General features: G+C 46.1%; 1 protein-coding gene across 4 annotated transcripts in view; it reads right to left on the bottom strand.

Moving 5' to 3' along the window:
* si:ch211-63b16.4 (kinesin-like protein klp-20) overlaps nucleotides 1-24,381 on the bottom strand; it is a 277,118-nt gene that overhangs the window by 160,882 nt on the left and 91,855 nt on the right. The window contains exon 1 of one of the 4 annotated variants that reach the window (XM_038808914.1): nucleotides 15,101-15,243. The exons of the other annotated variants lie outside the window; for them this stretch is intronic. The gene's annotated coding sequence lies outside the window, so the exon portion shown is untranslated. Of the gene's footprint in view, nucleotides 1-15,100; nucleotides 15,244-24,381 lie in introns of those variants that run through there. 4 annotated transcript variants of the gene reach the window in all.

Genomic DNA, 24,381 nt, shown 5'->3' on the forward strand with positions numbered 1-24,381 from the left:
TAATCCAGTCAACAAAGCCCCTCCCAAATCCGAACCGCTCCAGCACCTCCCATAAGTAATCCCACTTGACCCGGTTGAACACTTTTTCCGCGTCCATCACAACCACCTCTTCAACTTCCCTACCTCCCGGTGGCATCATAATCACATTGAGCAGCCTTCTAACATTGGCCCCCAGCTGTCTGCCCTTAACAAACCCTGTCTGGTCTTCTCCTATGGCGTCCGGTACACAGTCCTCAATCCTAGAGGCCAGAATCTTGGCCAGGAGCTTGGCATCCACATTTAACAAGGATATCGGCCTATAAGAACCACAGAGCTGCAGATCCTTGCCCCTTTTCAAAATGAGCGAAATCATGGCCTGTGACATTGTCTGGGGTAGAACTCCTCTTTCCTTGGCCTCGTTAAAGACTTTCAACAGCACTGGCCCCAATATCCTGGAGAACTTTTTATAGAACTCGACTGGGTAGCCGTCCGGTGTCGGGGCCTTTCCCGACAGCGTGGCCTCCAAGCCCTCCATTATCTCCTCCAGCCCAACCGGGGCCCCCACCAAAACCAAAGTTAGATTGCGCCAAGGATTGGCACTGTGCCCTTTCCTCTTTCTGATTGTCATGATGTTTTAACTGGGCAAGTGAGATGGGAACTGGCATGGAAATGATGTTTGCAGATGACATTTGAGTCATTAGGTGGAGTTGATGAGAACATGAGTGAATATCTGGAGAACTAGAGAAAAGCACTGCAAGACAGGAGTATGATGATTGGTAAATCAAAGATCCAATTGATGGAATGTCAATTTGAGCCTAGGAAAGAGGATCAGAGTGAAGATGGAAAAATTATGAGCGGAAACTTCCATTCTCAGCAGGTGTCTCGATCGCTGCCTGAAAGATCAGTGAGGCACCCGCACTGATTCTGAGGAGGAAGGCCCGCAATACCTTCTGCCTATCAGGCAGTTAAGTGGAAAATGGCGTGCCTTCCTCCAGACTGAGGACCATGGAAGACGACTTCCCATCCACCAAAGTTGCCAACCAATTAGAGGCTGGTAGTTCTGCAATCGGTAGCGTCACAAAAAGGGCCATGGCTGCTGCTGGAACAACACCCTGGAGTACCAGGAACACAGATGTGCCCAGGAAAAAGATAAGTGCTGTTGGGGAGTCTCGGAGTTTGGGGGCAGAGGCAATAAGGATCAGCAGCAAGGGCAGGGGGGGCGGCTGCCCCATGTTCATGAGCCTTGATTACACAGATTACTGCAAATCAAGAGACCCCACCTCTCCAGCTGGCATGCAGCCATGATAGTTTTACCAGTCATGCAGCACACATGTTGGCTGGACATACGTGGAATTGGAAGATTGCAGCAGGGGCAGGAAGAGACCCTTACGTGATCAATAATTGGCCACTTCAGGGATTCAAATGAAGGCAAGGCAGAAAGGTAGTGGAACCTTCCCACCCAGAACTTACTTCCAGTGGAGGTGGCAAGGTTCCAATACCAACCTAGCGAATTCTCATGCATGTCCGCCCACCAACTTCCCATCTCCACAGGGACCACTGGAGGAAATTAATAGTTTCAAGTACATTGGTCATGGGGGGAGGGGGAGGGGCGGGGGGGGGGGGGGGGGGGGAGCAATTTTGAACCAGTGTTAGCTGTGCTTGGGATCGCCGATGCGGGCGCAAAATCTGGGGACAATCAGAAAATACGAATCTCGTCAGGAGATTGAGAGTTTTGATTCTGAACCCCACTTGCCAGTGAAATAACATGAAAAACACCATGGGAGCCCAGGAACCTCATTTTAGAACATTTTTGTGTCATTACAAGATTACCCACCTCCCTCCCCCCACTGGCGCCAGGGTGACATCACACAGGCGCCATTTGCAACAGCTTTATAAAAACGTAACCTGGCGACCTCACCCCAGGGGATATTGGAGGTGAGTGGTCAGGTCACCCTCACTTTTTTGAAACTAGTCACAGAGGGGGCAATGAAAGGACGCAGGGGACGCAGAAAAGATCAACTCGGGGCTGGGGGTGGGGGCTGGGGATCAGTATCACCATCTCTGGGAAGGGGACGCTCAAAGTCCATACCTTCCCTTTATGTCGGGGCATTCCTTGTTTTAAAGCGGTCTAGCAGCTGGTATGTACACACCGCTTCCTACATCCTCCTAGCTGGGCTTGTGCTGATATCACCGCTGAGGGAGTGACCTTCCAGAGTTGAAGCTGGAAGGTGTGGGAGCAGGTGACTACAGAGGGCCACACTGGGGTCAATTGTGGGGTTCTTGGGTGGGGTCCCATGAGAGGCCAGGCTTAAAGGGAAGAGTGAGGGACTCAGGAAAGGGTCCCCCCTGCCTCAAGAAGTCTGAAGACCCTCCCAATGGGGGGAGGACGACTGCAGTGAGATTTGAACCCCACACTCAGGCAGCAGTGTGAGGACAAAGGGATAAGCTGCGTGGAAGGTTTGGCCCACTGGTTGTGGAGATTTGACTGTCAGGGATCGGTGTCAGATGGATGGATCATTGAATCTTCAGCCCTTGTGAGCTGGTGGAAAGGGGGCGCCATCCAAGGATTAGGTTGACCTGCTAATTTCAGTCTTCACACGACTCAAGTGTGCCTCGCCTGCCACAAGTGAAAGGCGTTTGATGAAGTCTTTCTCATCACTCATCCTGTTCAAGGTTATCATGGGGGGGGCATCATTGAGGTTCCATGTGAGGTAAAACACTGATGCAATGCAGGCACTCAACTTCCCTATCAGCTAACACTAGATTTGGGGGGGAAATGGTAGGGGATAAGGTACCACTGAAATTCTCTAAGGTCAACGCGCTTCATCCAGGTGGAGTGGAGAGAAACAACTGTGGGGAAGTGGCTTTGCGTTTAATGGGAGGGACTGAGGCTTAGTGAAGATGTGCCTATTGAGGGGGAAGCACATGGGCGGATGTTGCAGATACTGAGAGCGCTGAGGGTCAGGGCATTTTCAGGAATCCCCATCACTCACTTTGATGTTCTCTTCCTTTCAGTTTATGATTCTGGAGAATCATGGAGCCCGTCAGTATGTCTATTCTGTTGATTGCGATTGACCAGTAGCAGATTCATTGACATACCACTGTACATAGCCATGAACAACGTACTTCAGAGAAGGAGGAGATTGGGTCCATTGCTCTTCCAGGAGCAAGGCCACAGATGGTGGAGCCTCAGAGGAGACATGAGCAGCAACAAACATCCTACCTCCAGATATCAAAGCTGCAGTGCCGGAGAAGATTGCTTCTGTCCCGGGGAATGGTGTACCACCTTCGCTAGGTTATGCAAGAGCTGGCATCACATGGAATGGGAGAGCATCGATTGCCTGTGGACTTTAAAGTAACAACCCCTCTGATCGTCTATAACAGTGGCTCATTTAAGGCAGCACGGGTGACCTGCGTGGCATTTCCCAGTCAGGCGCGTACAAGTGCATAATGGAGGTCACAGATGCAGTATTTGCTTGGGCCCACCTTTACATCAACTTGGACTGGGACAAGGCAAGCCAGGGCACCATGGCCATGGAATTCCCCACTTAGCAGGAATGCCCCAGGTGCAGGATGTCATTGACTACACCCATGTGTCTCTGCGGTCTCCATGGTGGCATGCAGCACCATTCATGAACTGCAAGGGATACCACTCCCTCAATGTTCAGTTTGTCTGTGACCGCACGATGCGCATCATGCAGGTGTGTGCCCATTTCCCGGGGAGCATCCATGACAGTTACACCTTGGGTCACTCGCAGATCCCAGTTGCCTTTAAGGGAAAGCAGCGACTGACAGGATGGGTCTTCGGCGACAGGGGGTATCCCCTCAGGTGGTGGCTGATGACTCCAGTGCGGAGGCCACAAACACTCACTGAGACTCGCTATAACGAGGCTCCACAATCAATGCGCGTGTTAGACTGCTGAAGGTGCGGTCCCAATGTCTGGACCAATCGAGGAGTGCTCTCTAATACAGCCCCCAGAGGGTGTTCTGCATCAAAGTGGTCTGATACATCTGTTTTATTTCTATATCTCTCTGTTGTAACTCTGCCAACTTTCCTGAACTAAAAATATCCATCTCATCCTCCACCTGTTCTTGTTCTTTTCCAACCATCTGATCAAAAATTGTTTCTGATAATTGAACTTCAACTTTATCTTCACTCTTTGATTTCTCCTCTTGTCTTAACCTGTGACTTTGCGACCTTGTTACTACACAATCAGGAAAAATTCCAGGATATTCCTCCTTCAACAATTCAGTTGCTTGATTTTCCACTGACTTATCAACCACAGTAGGCACCACTCCTACCTGTGATCCAGCAATCTTATCACCAAGATAAACTGCATTCCTGAACAAGATAATTTCTCTATTACTCCTACTACAACTTCACCACTCTTCGCTGGACTCTCCACTTCACCTTATAAAACAGAATCGCACTCTTCTCACCCTGAATTCCACATATTACCACCTTTTCTGGCAATATTCACCCCAAACTGCATAACTCCTCATCTCTTACCATCAAAGATTGACTTGCTTCTGTATCTCTTAAAATTTTGACTTCTTTACCTACTCCTCCTGGAACACATGCGTAAACGCTACCCACGCAAGAAAACCCTTTCAAGAGATCTGGCACCTTCTTATCAATCCCTTCTTGATCGGCTGCACATTCTTTTGCACCTCCTTCACTTCAATTGGGTTTTCCTTTACCACTTTAACAAACCCCACCGACTTATCCTGTTTTACTACATCAGCCTTCCCGGTGCTTTTCTTAAATTTCTAAACCCTTGTCTGTAGGCTTCAGGCACTAGTTCATATGCACCTAAGATGGGTTTTTTCACCTCCTCATACGTCCCAGATACCTCCTCTGATAGTGATGCAAACGCTTCACTAGCTCTATCTATAACTTTGTTTGAATCAGTAATACCTACATGTCCTGTAGCCATTTCATTTGTTTAGCCACCTTCTCAAATGAAATGAAAAAGGCTTCTACATCCTTCTCATCAAACCTTGGCAATGCTTGGACATATTTAAATAGATCCCCACCAAGCCTTCGACTATGAAGCTCTTGCTCTTTCTCACTATCCTCTTCACTATACTCAGACTGTATTTTGAGTTCACTAATCCAACCCAATCACGAAATATAGACTTTTATCCGACGAGCCCCCAATCTGTTATGGGCCAGGGCTTAGAAACTCCAAAGTGTATTATGAAGCTCATTTGACCTGTAACCTTTATGTTGAATTTGGCTAGGATGAGCACAAGAGCCTTCACTTCAGGTGTGATTCATCAGACTTCCTAGGCGCTTTTATCAAAAGACGTTTATTAAAAGAATGTAGTTAACATATATAAAACACTTAGCGAGAATTTATTATCAATTACAAATATGAAAAAAACACACAACAGCAACAGTAATCTATGTATATAACTCTTAATGAATCCCCCTTAGCTGTTCCAATCCAATACAAAATCCAATAAACCAAAACCGTGGCCCACAACATTGTAATCTCACTTAATGGGACTGGTCCTTTCCCTGAGATTCTGATCCAGACCAGCAGATTCAAAACTTCTTCCAGAAAGCAACTATATCTGTAAAGTTACCAAGGCAGTTTGCCACACCCAATGTGCTTTTAGTTCACTGGAATGGCTTTAAAGTAAAACAGAGAAAACAGGGAAACTTCCTGCAACTTAACACAATGCTTCTTCTTCTGCAGTCCAAATGAACAAACCAAAACAATATACCCTCTCTCACCTGACAGTCACAAGCCATGTCATAAAACAAAACCTTTCTGAAAGGGACACTCACATGACAGTACCCATTTAATTCAAAACCCTAGGATGTGGACAATCAGGCCAAGTGATCTGCCTGCCTTTATTTCCATTAGTTTTCCCAGTGCCTTTTCTCCAGAGATTCTGATTGTTTGCACCTCCTCCCACCCTTTTGGTTTGTGATTTTCTACTATTCTTACAAGCCCCTGGGCTAGGGTGTGGTCAATTCCAGCCCACTTGACCCACAGTCTCAACACAATTGAATTAATCAATAGTTCTTAGAAATAGACCCAGGGTATTTGGCCCTTGGCCACCCAATAATTACAGTCACCTGGTTTGAAAGTGTAAACACAATTACTTATTATTTATAACAAGAACTATAATAAAATATGCAGCAATTACAACTGGTTAACCATTATCTAATTCCTAATCTCCCACCCTTTACACACATACAATGCAGAAAACCTCAGCACCATGAGGCAGCAGGATCCACTGCGCCCCCGTGCTGCCCTGCAAACTACATCTTTAAAGGCTCTGTCAATTCACGGGAGGCATGGTGGCACAGTGGTTAGACTGTTGCCTCACAACACCGAGGACCCGGATTCGATCCCAGACCTGGGTCACTGTCTGCGCGGAGTTTGCACATTCTCACTGTGTCTGCGTGGGTTTCACCTCTCCCCCCCCCCCCCCCTCCATAACTCAGGATCGGTAGATTGGCCACACTAAATTCCCCCCAAATTGGAAAATGTTTTTTGAAAAAGCTCTGCCATTTCTTTGTTTCCTCATTATTAATTCCCAAGTCTCACCCTCTAAGGGAACAACACTTTTTAAAATTAATTTACAGGTTGTGCGCATTACTGGCTGGGCAAGAATTTATTGTCCATCCCTAGTTGCCTTGAGAAGACATTGGTGAGCTGCCTTCTTGAACTACTGTAGTCCCTGAGGTTAGATACACCCACGGTGCTATTAGGGAGCTATTCCAGGATTTTGACCCAACTCCAGTGAAGGAACAGCAATATATTTCCAAGTCAAGATGGTGTGTGACTTGGAGGTGAACCTCCACGTGATGGTGTTCCCAGGTATCTGCTGCCCTTGTCCTTCTAGATGGTAGTGGTTGTGAGTTTGGAGAGTGCTGTCTAAGGAACCTTGATGGGTTTCTGCAGCACATCCTGTAGATGATACACACTGCTTCTACTGTTTGTCAGCAGTGGAGGGATTGAATGTTTGTGTAAGAGGTAGCAATCAAGTGGGCAGCTTTGTCCTAGATGGTGTTGAGCTTCCCGGGAGTTGTTGGAGTTGCGCTCATCCAGGCAAGTAGAGAGTATTCCATCACACTCCTGACTAGTGTCTTGTAGATGGTGGACAGGCTTTGGGAAGTCAGGAGGTAAGTTACTCACCACAGGATTCCTCGTCTTTGACATTGGATTGGATTTATTTTATTGGCATGTGTACAGAGATACAGTGAAAAGTATTGTTCTGCGAATAGTCTGGACAGATCATTCCATACATGAGAAAAAACGTAAGACATACTGATGGAGCCATCAATTCACTAGACACGTGCTTTAAGATATGAACAGAGGTTTTAATCTACTTACTACAGAGCCAGCCTGTTACCCGTTGAACTCTCGATGAACTGCAGGCTGGCTCTGGACAACGGTATTTATACTGCAGTCCAGGGGGAGGAGTCATGGGCAGAGCCAAGGGTGGAGCCCTGTACAAACTCCTGAGCATTCCCAGAGCTACTCCCCCTAGTGGTCGGATAACGCTACTGCGCTTACAATGGTATTGGTAAATACAGTGTGAATTACTAAGTTACATTCACCACATTCACCCCCTGCAAAAAAATCAAGTCCGGCGGGGGTGGTGGTCTACAAAGTAAGTCTGTCCGGTGGTCGAACTGTCTGCTGTGATCTGCGGAGCACCGGGGTTGCAGCCTCTTGCGGTGGCTGGATAGTGTTGTGTGCTGGGGTACGATGGCGGACTCCAGGGAGGGCTGTGTCCGAGCTTCATACCCTTTTGGTTTGACCAGGGACTGGGGGCGCTGGGGGCTGGCCGGCGCGGGTGTACGGAACTGGTGGAGTGAGCTCGTGGGCTCGGGAGCGCGAGGGGGCGGCAGCATGGGGTGTAGGGTGAGGGGTCCTTCTGTGGGGGTAGAGGGGGTGCTGGATCCGGCAGGTGCCAGATCCCGGAGGGATACTGTGTCCTGACGGCCGTCAGGGAACTCGACGAAGGCGTACTGGGGGTTGGAGTGGAGCAGGCGCACCTTCTCAACAAGGGGGTCGGTTTTGTGTGCCCTGACATGTTTCCTCAGGAGTACCGGGCCCGGTGTCCTCAGCCATGCCGGAAGTGAGACCCCCGTGGTAGTGCCCCTGGAAAAAATGAAGAGCCTCTCGTGAGGGGTCTGATTGGTCGCTGTGCATAAGAGGGACCTAATAGCGTGGAGCGCGTCTGGGAGGACTTCCTGCCACTGGGAGACTTGGAGCTTTCTAGACCAGAGGGTCAGTAGGACGGTCTTCCAGACCGTTTCATTCTCCCTCTCCACCTGCCCGTTCCCCCTGGGGTTGTAGCTGGTAGTCCTGCTCAAGGCAATGCCCTTGTCGAGCAGGTACTGACGCAGCTCATCGCTCATGAAGGACGAACCCCGGTCGCTGTGCACGTAGCTGGGGAAACCGAACAGGGTGAGGATGCTATGCAGGGCCCTAATGACTGTGTGGGAGGTCATGTCGGGGCACGGGATAGCAAATGGGAAACGGGAGAACTCATCTACGACGTTTAGAAAGTAAACGTTCTTGTTAGTTGAGGGTAGTGGCCCTTTGAAATCAATCATGAGGCGTTCAAAAGGCCTAGAAGCCTTGACCAGGTGGGCCCTGTCTGGTCTATAGAAGTGCAGTTTGCACTCCGCACAGATCGGGCAGTCCCTGGTGACTGCTTTTACCTCCTCATTGGAGAAAGGCAGGTTTCAGGTTCTGATGTAGTGGGCGAGCCGGGTGACCCCCGGGTGGCAGAGGTCGTTGTGGATGACTTTCAGTCTGTCAATCCTTCTAAGAGGGGGCGCATACGGTCCGGTCTGGGCCCAGGACTCCGTTTTCCACTTCGTAGCCGAGGATGGCCAGTCTGTTTGTGCGGAAAACGCATTTCTCCTTGTTATAAGTGAGGTTTAATTTCTGAGCCGTCTGGAGAAAACGGTAGAGGTTGGCGTTGTGGTCCTGCTGGTCATAGCCGCAGATGGTGACATTGTCCAAGTACGGAAACGTGGCCCGCAGCCCGTACTGGTCCACCATTCGGTCCATTGCTCGTTGGAATGCCAAGATCCCATTAGTGACGCTGAAGGGGACCCGGAGGAAATGGAAGAGGCAGCCATCGGCCTTGAATGCCGTGTAGTGGCGGTCCTCCGGGCGGATTGGGAGCTGGTGGTATGCAGACTTCAGATCCACCGTGGAAAAGAGCCGATACTGGGCGATCTGATTTACCATGTCTGCAATCCTGGGGAGGGGATACGCGGCGAGGAGCGTAAATCTATTTATGGTCTGACTATAGTCGACAACCATGCAGAATTTTTCCCCGGTCTTAACGACCACCACCTGAGCTCTCCAGGGACTATTGCTGGCCTCTATAATGCCCTCGCTGAGAAGCCTTCGGACCTCTGATCTGATAAATACCCTATCCTGCAGGCTGTATCGCCTGCTACGAGTGGCTACGGGTTTACAGTCCTTTGTGAGATTGGCGAAGAGAGGAGGGGGGGGAGATTCACAGCGTAGCGAGGCTGCAGATAGTGAGTGGGGGCAGGGGCCGCTGAAGCAGAGGGTGAGGCTTTTAAGGTTACACTGAAAATCTAGGCCTAATAAGAGTGGCGCGCAGAGGTCGGGCAAAACGTAGAGTTGAAATTTTGAGTAGCTAGCGCCTCGGATTGTGAGTGTCGCGGCGGTGCGCCCCTGGATCTGGACAGAATGGGAGCCTGAAGCGAGCGAGATAGTTTGCCGCACGTGGAAAACGGGGAGCGAACAGCGTCTCACCAGATCTGGGTGTATGAAGCTCTCAGTGCTCCTGGAGTCGAAAAGGCATGGCGTGTTGTACCCGTTGATTTGGACCTCTGCTATTGAATTTCGCAGATGCTTCGGGCGTGATTGATCCAGGGTGACTGCGCCGAGTTGCGGGCCACGTGACGAGCGCCTGGGGAGGTTGTACTCTTCCGATGAGTTGTCCGAGCGTGGAGATGCAGGTCGGGCCCGTGGATCGCATGAGGCGGGCGGCGAGGAAGGTGGTGTCCAAGATGGCGGCCCCCATGAGTCGCACGTGGCCGGCCACGTGGTGGAGGTTTGCCAAGATGGTGGCCCCCATGGATCGCACGTGGCGGGAGGGGGCGGAGTCGGGGCATAGGCCGCAGCATTTCGGGCCCCGCGGGCCTGCGGGTGTGAGGAGCGATTACTTCGTGCCGCTGGGGAGTTGGAAGCTGGGGCCCTTTTTGCGAGGCACACTCTCGCATAGTGGCCTTTCCGCCCGCAGCTGCTGCAGGTCGCGTTGCGGGCCGGGCAGTGCTGCCGCGGGTGCTAATTCTGGCCACAGAAATGGCAGGCTGGAGCAGCATAGTGGCTGGCTGGGGCAGCATGGTGGCTGGGCGGCCGCGTGGCACAGGCCTGGGGGAAGTCGCTGGTCGGGGGCCCATGATTGGGTCGCGGGGTCCACGGGGAACGAGGTGAGGCTGCGGAAGGAGACCTCCATCATGGTAGCAATTTCCGCAGTTGTTTCTAAGTCTTGGACCCCCTTTTCCAGCAGTCGTTGGCACACATAATTAGACCTGAGGCCCGCTACAAAAACATCGCGTACAGCAAGTTCTCTATGTTTAGCCGTGGTAACCGCTTGATAGTTACAGTCATTTGATAGATTATTGAGCTCTCTTAAAAATTCAGCGAGTGATTCTGTAGGCCGCTAGCGGCGAGTCGTGAACACATGGCGAGCGTAAACTTCGTTAATGGGCCTTACATACATCTTATCGAGTATCGCTAGCGCTGCAGTATATGAACCGGCCGAGTTTAGTTGTGTAGAGATTCTGTGGCTCACCCTCGCGTGCAGTAGACTTAACTTCTGTTCCTCTGTTGTTTCGGCTGTGCTCGCTTCTGCCAGGTAGGCCTTAAAGCACCGCAGCCAGTGGGAGAAGATTTATTTTGCCTCTGCATCCTGTGGGTCGAGTTTCAGGCGTCCAGGCTTGAGGGCTGATTCCATGATCAATCCTGACTGTTCTTAAGTAGATTAAATTGATGGAACCATCAATTCACTAGACACGTGCTTTAAGATATGAACAGTGGTTTTAATCTACTTACTACAGAGCCAGCCTGTTTCCCATTGAACTCTCGATGAACTGCAGGCTGGCTCTGGACAACAGTATTTATACAGCAGTCCAGGGGGAGGAGTCATGGGCGGAGCCAAGGGTGGAGCCCTGTACAAACTCCTGAGCATTCCCAGAGCTACTCCCCCTAGTGGTCGGATAACGCTACTGCACTTACAATGGTATTGGTAAATACAGTGTGAATTACTAAGTTACATTCACCACACATACATAATGTAAATACATAGGCGCAAGCAACAGGTGAGCATACAGAGTGCAGTATCACTCAGTAGAGAAGATGTGTGAAGAGATCAGATCAGTCCATAAGAAAATCATTCAGGAGTCTGGTAAAAGCGAGGAAGAAGCTGATTTTGAACCTGTTAGTGCGTGTTCTCAGACTTTTGTATCTGCTGCCCAATGGAAGAAGTTGGAAAAGTGAATAACCCGAGTGGGAGGGGTCTTTGATTATGCTGCCCACTTTCCCAAGGCAGCGGGTGGAGTAGACAGAGTCAATGGATGGGAGGCAGATTTGCGTGATGGACTGGGCTGTGTTCACGACTCTGTAGTTTCTTACGGTCTTCAGCCGAGCAGTTGCCATACCAGGCTTTGGTTCAGCCAGATAGGATGATTTATATGGTGTATCTGTAAAAATTGGTTAGGTTCAATGTGGACAGACTGAAATCCCTTAGTTCCCTGAGGAAGTATAGGCGCTGTTGTGCTTTCTTAGTCGTAGCATTGGCGAGGGTGGACCAGGACAGATTGTTGGTGCTGTGCACACCTAGGAATTTGAAGCTGTCAAGCATCTCCACCTCGGCACCATTGATGCAGATAGGGGTGTGTATGACACTTCACTTCCTGAAGTCATTGTCCAGCTCCTTAATTTTGCTGATATTGAGAGAGGTCGTTGTTATTGCACCACACCACTAGATTCTCTATCTCCCTCCAGTACTCTGACTCAGCGTTGTTTGAGATCCGACACACTACTGTAGTATCATCACCAAACTTGTTCATGGAGTTAGAGCCAAAATTTTCCATGCAGTCATATGTGTTAGGTGGATTAGTTTAGGTGGATTGGCCATGCTAAATTTCCCTTCGTGTCCAAAAAAGGTTAGGTGGGGTTACTGGTTCACGGGGATACAGAGGAGGTGTGGGCTTAGGTAGGGTGCTCTTTCCATGGGCCAGTGCAGACTCGAATGGCTGAATGGCCTCCTTCTGCACTATGATTGTGTATAGGGAGTATTGTAGGGAGCTAAGTACGCAACCTTGTGGGACCTATAGTGGAGGCGGTGCTATTGCTATTGTAGCTACAGTCGCTATATGACTAGTTCAGTTTCTGGCCTATGGTAACCCCCAGGACGCTGATAGTGTGGGATTCAGTGATGTTAATGCCATTGAATGTCATGGAGCGATGATTATATAATCTCTTGTTGGAAATGGTCATTGCCTGGCACTTGTGTGGCATGAATGGTAGTAACCACTTGCCAGCCCAAGTGTGGATATTGTCCAGGTCCTGCTGTATTTGGACATAAACTGCTTAATTATCTGAGGAGTTGTGACTGCTGCTGAACATTTGGAGTCATCAGCAAATATATTATCTTATAATATAATTCTGACCTTATGATGGAAGGTCATTGATGAAACAGCTGAAGATGGTTGGGCCTAGGACACTGCCCTGAGAAACCCCTGCAGTGATGTCCTGGAGCTGAGATGATTGGCTTCCAACCACCACAACCATCTTCCTTTATGCCAGGTACGACTCCAACCAGTGGAGGGTTTCCCCCTCAGATTCGGATTGACTCCAGTTTGACCCGGGCTCGTTGATGCCGTACTTGATCAAATGCTTTCTTGATGTCTAGGGCAATCACTCTCACCTTACCTCTGGAGTTCCGCTCTTTTGTCCATGTTTGAACCAATGAGGTCAGGAGCTGGGTGGCCCTGGCGGAACCCAAACTGAGCAGCTTATTGCTGAGAAAACGCCACTTGACAGCACTGTTGTTGACTCCTTCCATCACTTTACTGATGATCGAGAGGTAGCAATTAGGTGTGATTGGCCAGGTTGCATTTGCCCTGCTTCTTGTGTACAGGGCTTACCTGGGGCATTGCCCACATTACTGGGTAGATCCCAGTGTTGTAGCTGTACTTACTTTAGCCACTCTCTTCCATTTCATATACCTGTGGAAGTTTTTGCTGTTTATTAACATTTCTTGTTATTTTTCACTCATACTCCAATTTCTCTATTATTTGTAGTCAAACTTTGCTGGTTTCTATTTTTTCCGCAATTGTCTGGCCTACTACTAATCTTTGCAGCATTATACATTTTTTTCAACTTGACACCATCCTTAACTTCTTTAGTTATCGTCGAATGGTACATCCTTCTCATAGCATCTTTCTTCCTCAATTGAATATTTATATTTTAAGTGATTAAATATCTCCTGTATTGTCTGCCATTGTTTCTCTATCATTTTACTTTTAACTTATTTCCCACTCTGCCTTCACACCTGAAGGCCACAAGTGGCTGGTTTAGCTCACTCAGCTAAATCGCTGGCTTTTAAAGCAGACCAAGCAGGCCAGCAGCACGGTTCGATTCCTGTACCAGCCTCCCTGGACAGGCGCCTAATGTGGCGACTAGGGGCTTTTCACAGTAACTTCATTAAAGCCTACTCGTGACAATAAGTGATTTTCATTTTTTCTTTTTTTCACCTTTGTAATTGCCCTCATTTAAGATAATAGGCAAGAAGACAAGGCTGACCAAAGTAATTATTCAACGTGCCCACTATTTACTTATTTTTCTTTGAGGAAAGAGATGGAAACTTCCCCTGGCTTTGGGGAGGGCGGCGAATAGAGGAAAATCCCATCGGCACAACTCCCTTACGTAATAATATTCACTTGCCGCCCAACCGCTGGAATTGGTAAACCTTCAATGGATACAGGCAGGAATTCAACCTAATGTTGGCCTCAGTCAAGGTCCTTTTTCTGGCATTGTCTCAGTGTCACATGGGTCCGCTGCTGTGCCGGGAACTCGGCAACGCTCCCTAGCGGGTGGTTGAAGTGCCATCAGCCTTGAATGAAATGCTGGATTCAGGGAGCTGGAAGGGTTCATGGAAATCCAATCACAGCTGCGGCATTCTCCCTTCACTGAAAGGGGGTTCATTGTTAAGACTGGTTTGGGAAGCTATTGTGAGCCCCTCAATTTTGAAGCGGCCCTGAGACTTCCCTCGGACCCACATTGCTCCTAACTTTCCCCATTTTCCTGACGCAATTGGAAACAGCTTTCTGTTGATTTACCCCTTGTAAGTTCATTTTCATATTCCTTCTGTTATGTTACTCCTTGCCTCATCCTTGTTCATGGCTGTTTTTCTTGTGGCAAGTAAGAAGCTCTTGTCCCTTGAGAGTATAAATTAGTTCTATTTCACATTAAATTATTTTTTTAAAAACATCTATGCGGATTTCGTCAAAGATCGTGAAGACCTCGAACTCCTGGAAATGAGACATGGGGGTGCCTCCTGCATTCAGAGTTAGATCCAGGACAGGAAAATGGAATAAGCTGATGTTATCGATAGGTTCTCAGCTCAGAGTGCCACCCTCTCCTGTTATACCTTGAAATCGTTCAACAATGTTTTTGCCTTCAGTTGAAAACGACTACTTGATGTTCATTTTACAGCGAACACTCAGGGTGCATTTTACACGGGACCGGTATGTATGAGCGATTTTCAGGTTGTTGGCATGATATTAAGATCATTTATCAAAGTTGTTTAATATATTGCCAGCGGCATCTAATACCAGGCTCAATCTATTGAGAAACGATAGATTATTTACAACATGATCAAGGTATTTAGATATAGATATTAAGCAGCCAGGTTACAATCTGTCTTTCTCTGACTGCATTCACTAGATTATTGAATTTATGCTGGTATTTAACCCAACATTAAATAAACAGCTGTTAAACGTACCTTCAAGTTTTTGCGTGGAATGTTTTACTCACGCGTGAGTACAAGGTGTAGAAGCAGAATGAGATTGGACTTTTCTCTGCCCTCTTACCTGTTATTTTCAGGCAAATCCTATCCCTGCAGAGCGACCAATTGCCCATCTCGGTGCTTCGATCCCAGTGCTCTTTGACATCGCTTACTTCGTTTGCACTCAAGGTTCATTGAAAGCGAACGTGGGAAGTCAGTTCGGTTTGACTGGCGGACAGGAATGTCTGGAGAATAACCAACCAGCCGTGGCAGTGCAGGACTTAGGGGTGAGCGTATCAAAGGCACACGCTGTGGCAGGCGGTGGATCTGCATGCCTCATACACAGTGGCGGACTGGGTCTAAAAATATTGGTTGCCAGGAGACAAAGGGGGCCCACCCACAACTACAATGCTATCATTTAATTTTCATAACGAATAAATAAAATTTTCAAAAAATACATATGGAAAAAAGGGTACAATTAAAATTTTTGTGGAAAAAATGTGTATTTCTTAGTCATTACAGTGTACATGTACTGTATATATTACTGGCAGTAGATACCAAATGTAAATACAGAATGTTATAATTGAATTTTTTATTTATTTTTTAAAATTTTAAGTAATTGGTTGATATTTTTAAATAGATTACTGCACAATTTACACATTAACAGATAGTTCAAAAGCACAATAGAGCATTGCATGCAGTCCACTATATTAATAGCAATCGTTTGTGTTGGCTAGATGATTGTGCAAATCTGCCAATAATTGCTTCTGCATCCAATTCATCTAACAATTCCTTTTCAATGGATAACAACATGTATGATTCCAAATTCTCCCCAGACAGCGAATTTTTTAACCTTGTCTTTATGATCTTTAGCTTTGAAAATGTCCTCTCACATTGGACTTGAGTAACTGATAGTGTGCAGATGACTTTATAAAGTTCATTAAGGTTATCATATGCCTTGTCATGAAGTCTGTTGGATGCCAGAATTTTTAGTACACACGATGGGCAAGTGCTGCAAATTTTACAATTGTTGCAACTGGAATCCATATTCTCACCATCATTAAGCAATAGCTTTAATACATCAAAGTTTGAAGCAAAAGAAAACAATTCCAATATTACTTGATCTTTGCTGATTTGTGGAAACAGCTTAATAATACCTTCCAATGCTTCATCTTCAAGGCCCTTCTCTGCAATAGTTTTAAACTTTGCTGGGTCTAAGCAGGACAAATCTTTATACAACTGTTTGTGTTGTACAAAGCGTGATTCTAGTGACTAGACAATGCAATCCATTATTAGGTTAAACACATTTACTCGAAAATCAGGTAGAGAATCTGAGGAATTTCTTTCATCATCAATAAGCTCATCTGCCATTCTTTTCTTCTTCCTCTGCCTCTTAACTGGCAATGCTGTTTTCAATGCATCAATTTCCAATGTTTGATTTTCATCCATATTCATCTGTGAAATCCTGTCATTACATTTATTTACAAATTCCAAAGCCTTGCTGTGAGCATTATCAAATGTTCTTGTCTGTTCCTTCAACTTTGTTGTAGCTGAATCTACCAAACTCCATGCAGTAAACATATCTAAACCACTTGTCTGTAGATAACTTGATAACGGGGTTGTAGTTTCAAATATATACAAGTAAGTAAATGCTGTCAATATGGTTTCAAACTTTAGAAGACTTTGAAGTAAAACATTTGCTTCATGTTTTGTTTTTGCATCAAACTTTTCTGAATCTTGTATCATTGATAAGCATGTCAATAGATTTACGAAAGTACTGGCAGCGGCATCATCAAAACGTCCAAATATAGTTGGTGCTGCATTGGATTTTCCTGACCATCTGGTCTCACCAATTAGCTTTAATCGTTTCATTTTTTCTTGTCCTAGATGTTTTCCAACAACCTCTATCCATACAGCCATTCTGATGCTTTCACAAAAGTTGCTATATTCTGGAGCAAATTGAAAAAAGAAACTGCAGGCACACAACATTTTGTTGTTTCAGTTATCACCAAATTCAAGACATGGGCATAGCACCATATATGAACATGTTGATCAGTCACATCAGCAATTTTACTTTGTAAGCCATTATAATGGCCATGGTAGCTTGCAGCGCCATCTGTGCTATCAGATAAACATTTTTGGGGGTCAATTTTAAGATGCTGTAATGTTTCAATCAATAGATCAAAGGTCCCTGTCCTGTACCATCATTACTTGGCACAACTGAAAGTAGTCGCTCACAGATAATACCTTTAAGCACATACCGAATAATAATGCTAAACTGATCGATGGATGAATTATCTTGTGTTGAATCAACCTGAATAGAATAATATTTTGCTTGAGAAACTTCATGACTAATTCTTTCTTGTATCATATTCTTCATAATTTTGATTAACATGTTTATAGTTGATTTACTCAGGTATGTAACAAGTCCATCATGGCCTTTACTTTGAGCCTGTCCTTGTTGCTCTAATTGTTTGATTCTTTGTTTAAACTTGTTTTGCACTGCAGAAACGTGAGCTGCCATAATGGGGTCATATTTTGCCATCAACTGCACTGTAGCTAAAAAATTGCCATGATTCAGAACCTCATTATCTAGAGTGTAGGCCGATTCATTTCTGTGACCTCGAAAAGGAAGTGTTTGCTTGCCTAACATCTTTATGATGTCTATAATCCTCATGACAATACTTCTCTGCTTCAATACTTCTTTCCTTTTAATTAGTGATGCTGCAAAAAAATTATCTAAGGTGCCATCATTAACCACACTGATATATTGCTGAGCATTTCTGACATGTGTTATTGTCGATTCATGTAAAGTCAAGCTCTGGCTAATACGCCTGTAGGCACTAAAGCCACGTACAAAGGGTGATGGATTACAAGTGTTGGGAAACTCAAAAGGCTAAGCAGTGTGAACAATATAAGCATCTATTTTCTTTGTTATATGTTAGCCATTTTCTTGGGACTGAGTCATTCATAATTTTCCTCTCATACAAACGAGCATCAAATGGCAGATCATCAAGTGGCTGAAGTGGATGTTCAGCAAAAAACTGTTTTAGCTTTGCTCGTGATGGATATTGGAAGATTCCAGTAATTGATCTTTCATTTTCTTGCGTAGGTTCATTTACAGGATGTGCTTCAGAAACCAAGTCATTTATGCTTGAAGGAATATCTGATTCCCTGTCACTAGTTGAAGCTATGTGTTCAGATGTTGCAACTACAGGCAGTACAGATACTGGAACAAGGAAGCCAGAAGAAATATTGGGCCTGGGTTGATTAGTAATGGATGCACTTGTATTTGTCTCTACATTCAAAGTAGCTCTTCTCTGTTCTTGTAACGCGCATGTCATTGCATCATCAGCATGAACATTTTTTCTTGCTTCTTGATTATTTGTTGCAGAACTGGATATTGATGTGGATTGTGCTTGTGGTATTATAAACTCTGTAACAGCCTGCATCGCTTGGCTGTTTCCTTCCTTTCGGATTCTTTTTGTTCTTTGCGTTTTAGTGACCCAGATTTATGCTTTTTCTTTTCCATGCTGGTAGGGGTAATATTCCTGAAATAAAAACTTAATTAAAAATAGCCCACATTGGGAAAAATGAATATTGATGATTGCAAGAATAACTTGAAGGAACGCCAGATAAACCCCTACTTGATAAAAAATATAAAATAACTTACTTACACTTCAATAGGCTATGTTCATTAGTCAATACTACTGTGGCCTATGCAGCTTCAGAAGAGGAGACAATCCACTGTCCAGTGTTCACACCAGCAAGCAACTGAGACAACTGTTGAAACTTAGAAGTTTGGTCCGACTATAGTAAGACATTAAGAATGGTCCCACGACCAAAGTTAACATGTCCAGTTTGATACCAGTGTAGTGTTACAAGTCGCAACCCTTTGAGTTTACCGATCATGGCTTATCACTTCAATATCTTTGACCTCATGATTCACGGTCAAAGGTACCGCTTCTCCTTTTCGGTGACCTCACGACCCTATGTACTGCTTGATATCCTTTCAAGTTGCCGACCATCTCAAATCACGAACTGTAACTTTATCTTTAAATTCACACACTCTTGCTGAAAACATGGATTTCCAACTATGTCCGACCCGGGTGAACCAGCCTCCCCCCCCCCCTCCACTCCTTTTCACATCCGTTTAACACTGCTTTGTTCCTTCATACACTGAGTGATTATTTGTTTGTTTCTTTATTGCATTTTTATTTGGTATTGCTCTTTTTAAAAACAATTATATTTTATTAAGTTAGAATACAAATCTCAGGAAAGAAGTTGGAGATTTATTTATCTAATTAATTATAATTTTTAAGGGCCCTTCAGAGATTCACAGGCCCCTTCTTGGCTCTCCGGGCCCCGGACCGATGTACCGGCTGAACCAAGACTACTGCTTGATATCCTTTGAAGTTGCCGACCATCTCAAATCACGAATTGTAACTTTATCTTTAAATTCACACACTCTTGCTGAAAACATGGAATTTCCTTAATTATGCCCGACCCTGGCCCCCCTATTCCACATCCTTCCACTACCTCCCCTGCTTCGTTCCTTTTCATGCACTGCTTATTTGTGTCCTGTTCTCTTTTTTTCTTATTCCTTTTTATTACTAAAACAGTTGTCTGTGTTTGTTTCTTTATTGCATTTTTATTTGATATAGGGGGCCCACTTCATCAGGGGCCCACTTGCCATCAGGCAAGCTGACACCCTGGCTAGTCCACCACTGCACATACCACAGAACATAGCCACACAGCCCATTCCAGCCCGCACGGAATTGTATCGGGATCAGACAGACAGGCAACATCTCAAACCACCACAATGCAGAACTTTTCAGTCGAAGGGTTGTCGTTGTTAACCTGCGGATCCGAGGTAGCCAGATCCACTAGCCGCAATAAGATAAACGTCCTTAAACATTTTTCTTGTCATGTTGAGGAAGAAATGTTGACCAGGACACTTGGGGCACTCTTTGCAATACTGCTCTGGGATCATATACCACAAACTGAGAGGCAGATGGACCCTTAGATTGAACATCTCACTTCACCAGCACCTCTGACAACACAACATTCCCTCAGCACTGCACTGGAGTGTCAACTGAAGTGGGGCTTCTGACAACTGGGTGAATGTGCTACTACTGAACTAGTATTGACCCTGAGAGATCACAGTGCCAGGTTAAATAGATATATAAATTGCTAGCAGGCAGAATATGCTGGCAAATAGGTTGACATTGTATTTGACAGATTTCTATGATAACACACATTATAACAGCCACCAGATTTTTACAGTGATAGCTACCTAGATTTGGGACTGTAAACAGGCATTTAGATCAAGGAACAAAAAATATTTTGACACAGGAACATGCCTTTTGGCCCATCAAGCCTGCACTGATCCAGAATCCTTATTTAGACCTCCTACTTATTGCCCAAACAATCTGTATCCCTCCATTCCCTGCCCGTTCATGTGACTATCAAGATACATCTTAAGTGTTGCTATCATGACTGCCTCCACCAGGCACCTTTCCAGGCACCCACCACCCTCTGCGTGAGAAATGTTGCTCGCACATCTCCCCTAAACTTTCCCCCTCTCACCTTGAAGCTGTGCCCCCTTGTAATTGAGTCTTTCCACGCTGGGAAAAAGCTTCTGACTATTCACCCTGTCTATACTTCTCATAATTTTGTAGACCTCAATAAGGTCTCCCCTCAGCCTCAGTCTTTACAATGAAAACAATCCGAGTTTATTCAACCTCATCCCATAGCGAACACCCTCCAGACCTGGCAAAATCCTGGTAAACCTTCTTTGCACTCTCTCCAAAGCATCCACGTCCTTCTGGTAGTGTGGCGACCAGAACTGCACACAGTATTCCAAATGTGGCCTAACTAAAGTTTTATGCAATTTATAATTAAATTTTATACAATTTTTAATTGAATTGTCATGAATTTCAAACCACAGTGTCAAACAATATGGACAGAATGTTCCCAGCCCAGTGGAGGTGAGTTCAGATGGGAAACTCCCTCAAATTGATGTCAGACTTGGATCCAAACATGATCCCATTCTCTTCTAGCTTTCACTAGGGTGGGGCTGAAAGAGGTTGGGGAACCACCTTTGGTCTGTTGGGTGAATAACTAAGAAGTAGTTGAGGTTGTTCAGAAGTCAATTATAATCTACCTAAATCCCGAAGCCTGGATTTCCCAGCCAAGGAAAGTTTTTCCCGAGGTGTCAGCAACTCACCAGAGTTACCAAGATGATTGCTTAGGGAGCAGTGTTCTTCAAACTCGGGGGCGTGACCCGCGGGTGGGTTGCGGGCGGGTGTCGGGAGGGTCGCGGAGCCGTCCTTCGCGGCGCTCCCGATCACGCAAATCCCCGCGCAGCGGCCGGCTTTTAATAACGGCGGCTGCAAGTGGCCTTTAAAATGGCCGCGAACATGAAAAAAAAGTTGACGCGCATGCGCGCAGTCGCACCTTTTTGTTTTACAAGTTCGGGGGGTTTTATTCATTTATTTTATTCATTTAATTTTTATTACTTTCATTTATTTTATTCATTTTTAATTTTTTTTACAAGTTCGGGGGGGGTTTATTTGATAAAATTTTACAGGAAAAAAATGCAGAACTTTGGACAGATGGAGACGCCATACTTTCCGACACCGGAAGGCTTCACCTTCATCCAACAGGTTCTATTGGAGGAGCGTGTACGAGGGCCAAAGGGACCCAAATACATTTCCTCCATTTTTGTCAGCAGCAAACAAGGTAAGAGAAAATGGTGGGTCGCGCAGGTCGGCCGGCGTGGGTCGTGAAGGCCGGCCGGCGTGGGTCGCGAAGGTCGGCCGGCGTGGGTCGCGAAGGTCGGCCGGCGTGGGTCGCGAAGGTCGGCCGGGTTGGGTCCCAAAGGTTGGCCGGTTGGTAAAAATGGGTCCCCGGAAAAAAAGTTTAAGGAACACTGTTATAGAGGATTAAATATCTTGACATTTCTGAGCATCAGTGCCTCAAAAGGTTTAAATTCTCTCCGCAGGTCACTGCTGATATCTGTAGCCTCCTCAAACAGTGGAGCAGGTGGGCATGTATTGCCAATGGCCAACAAGTCACTGAAGAACTGCTCCCAATACCCTCACTGGGTCTCTGCCTCTCACCAAGTTTTGTACTCTGTTCTTCAAGGAGAGAAAGCAAAAGGGTGTGAGCGTCATTAATGGTTTTTGTGAAGAGGGATAAGGACATCATTAATGGAGGGGATCTCTGAGGCATTAGCACAAGGGTGCAATAGATTGAAGTGAAGGTAAATGTTAGCTGGCCAGCTAGGTACGTTAGAGGCCTGCAGGAAGAGGAGTGAGAGGATCTGCAAGGCATGTTGACCCTTAGGAGTGCTCTGTGGGAGAATACTGGGCAATTCAGAGTGTGGGGATTGACACCTAAAAATGTTATGTCACTCACTTGTCACACCCTGCTGAGATCTTCGATCCTCTTTGGTGCACTTTCTCCAAATTGGAGGGACCACATTCCTGTTGTTGACTTGCTTAACCATTTCCATCCACAGCTGCTTGTTTGGAGAGTTTGTCCTTTTCCTCTTGTTTTTGAGTGAGCTCACCACACTGTAGCCACTCAAAACCGGAGCAGGACCTCCAAGTATGGGTGAAAGACCTGGGAAGCAGCCTTCCTAGGTCCTTCTCCATTCCTGTGGTTGCCACAACCTCAAAAATCCAAGTGTTTGTGAGTCTTTGCAACCATTGGCCCCTTTAATTAGAAATTCTTCCTTTGACAGAATAGATTGGTCATTCTCCCTGCTTTTCCTAATTGGTCAGGGAGTCCTGACAAGGGACAACAATTGGTTTGCTCTGGTAAAGAACAACAGCTTGTTTGAAGAGGCAGATTCCAAACCTGGAAATCATCCCACCATTCCGGCACAGACTAAGATTAAATTATTTTGACCCAAGTCTGCTATCATTGCAATAGGATGGCAAAAGTAAGTAAGTAGGGAAAGAGTGAGGTGTCTGCTCAGAAATATGGGGCCGGATTCTCGTTGACTGACGCTGAAATTGGGAAAGGCAATTGGGCGGAGAATTGGTTTGGATGGCAAAATCGCGGCAGGTGCCTATTTGATGCCAGATCGTGATTCTTTGTCACCTTGACAGCGGCGTCAATGTGTACCACAATGCAAGTACAGTAGACACCGTTTGCATGTCATTAGAGGTCCCCGACCTGGTATTCTCCGGGGCCTTCACGATTCTCCGCCTCCGATGGGCCGAGTTCTCGACGGCATGATTCACTTGTGCTTTTCAAAATCGTTAAACTGGTGTGACGGCTGCTGAGGGAGTGGGAGGGGTACAGAAAGTGTCCAACATGGCCATCATGTGCTGACAGTTGTGCCGCTGGCCAGGGAGCTTCTGCCAGTGCTGGGAGGAGTAGCGGAAGGTGGGCTGTGGGGTCGGGCACAGAACACCATTGCCGTAGCCAGCAGGGCAGCCATGCAGCTGCGCACACTGCTGACTGCCCATTTTGAACTTAGTGCCACAGGTCGTATAGGTGTCCCACCAGGCTACCCCCTTGGTGCCCTCTGGCCCCATCTGACCCATCAACTGTATGGGTACGCTCCAGTGCAACCAGTGCCATCTCATTGGCTGGGATGAGTGTGTATGTGGATTGTAACGTATATGTGCGGCTGAAGCTTGTCAGCCTACTGAGTGTCAATCACGGGCCCGCCGAATCCCGCACCACTTTTCATTGCAATCGATTGTGTTCCACACGGCGCCAGTGCTAGCCCCTCCACCATAGCGGAATCGGTCCAGGTGAGGCACTAGTTCTGCTGTTGTGAAAGTCCATGAATCCTGCATTGGCGTCAACACTTAGTCTCAGAAACGGAGAATCCCGCCCATGAGATTTGCACTGTATAGTGAGATGCTCTATACAAATTTGGGTTAATATATATTGTTGGGTCAGAATTAAAGGAGATTATGCTGCATCTAGCCCATGTTGTTCCTAGCTGGAGGCTATAAATGGAAAAACGTTCCCATCCTCTGGGACTTAAATTCATCATTTGTCTGGTACAAAAGTAGCCACATGCGTTAAGCAAATACCATAGAGAAAAATAAAGACTTGCTTTTATATCGTACTTTTCAAAACCACTGGACATTTCAAAGCACTTGACAGCTAATGAAGTACTTTTGAAGTATAATCACTGTTATAATGTAGGAAATGTGGCAACCAACAAACAACAATTTGACAATGACCAAATAATCTGTTTACATAATGTTGATTGAAGGATAAAATAAAAGAAAAATAATCAAACTAGATTAAAGGGTCAAATGGTCAAAATAACCCTTTACTGTAATTATATATGGAATGTATTTTGTAATGTTGTCTTTTGTCATTTAATGGTCG

This window comes from Scyliorhinus canicula, chromosome 1, assembly GCF_902713615.1.
Source record: "Scyliorhinus canicula chromosome 1, sScyCan1.1, whole genome shotgun sequence".
Classification (NCBI taxonomy): Eukaryota; Metazoa; Chordata; class Chondrichthyes; order Carcharhiniformes; family Scyliorhinidae; genus Scyliorhinus; species Scyliorhinus canicula.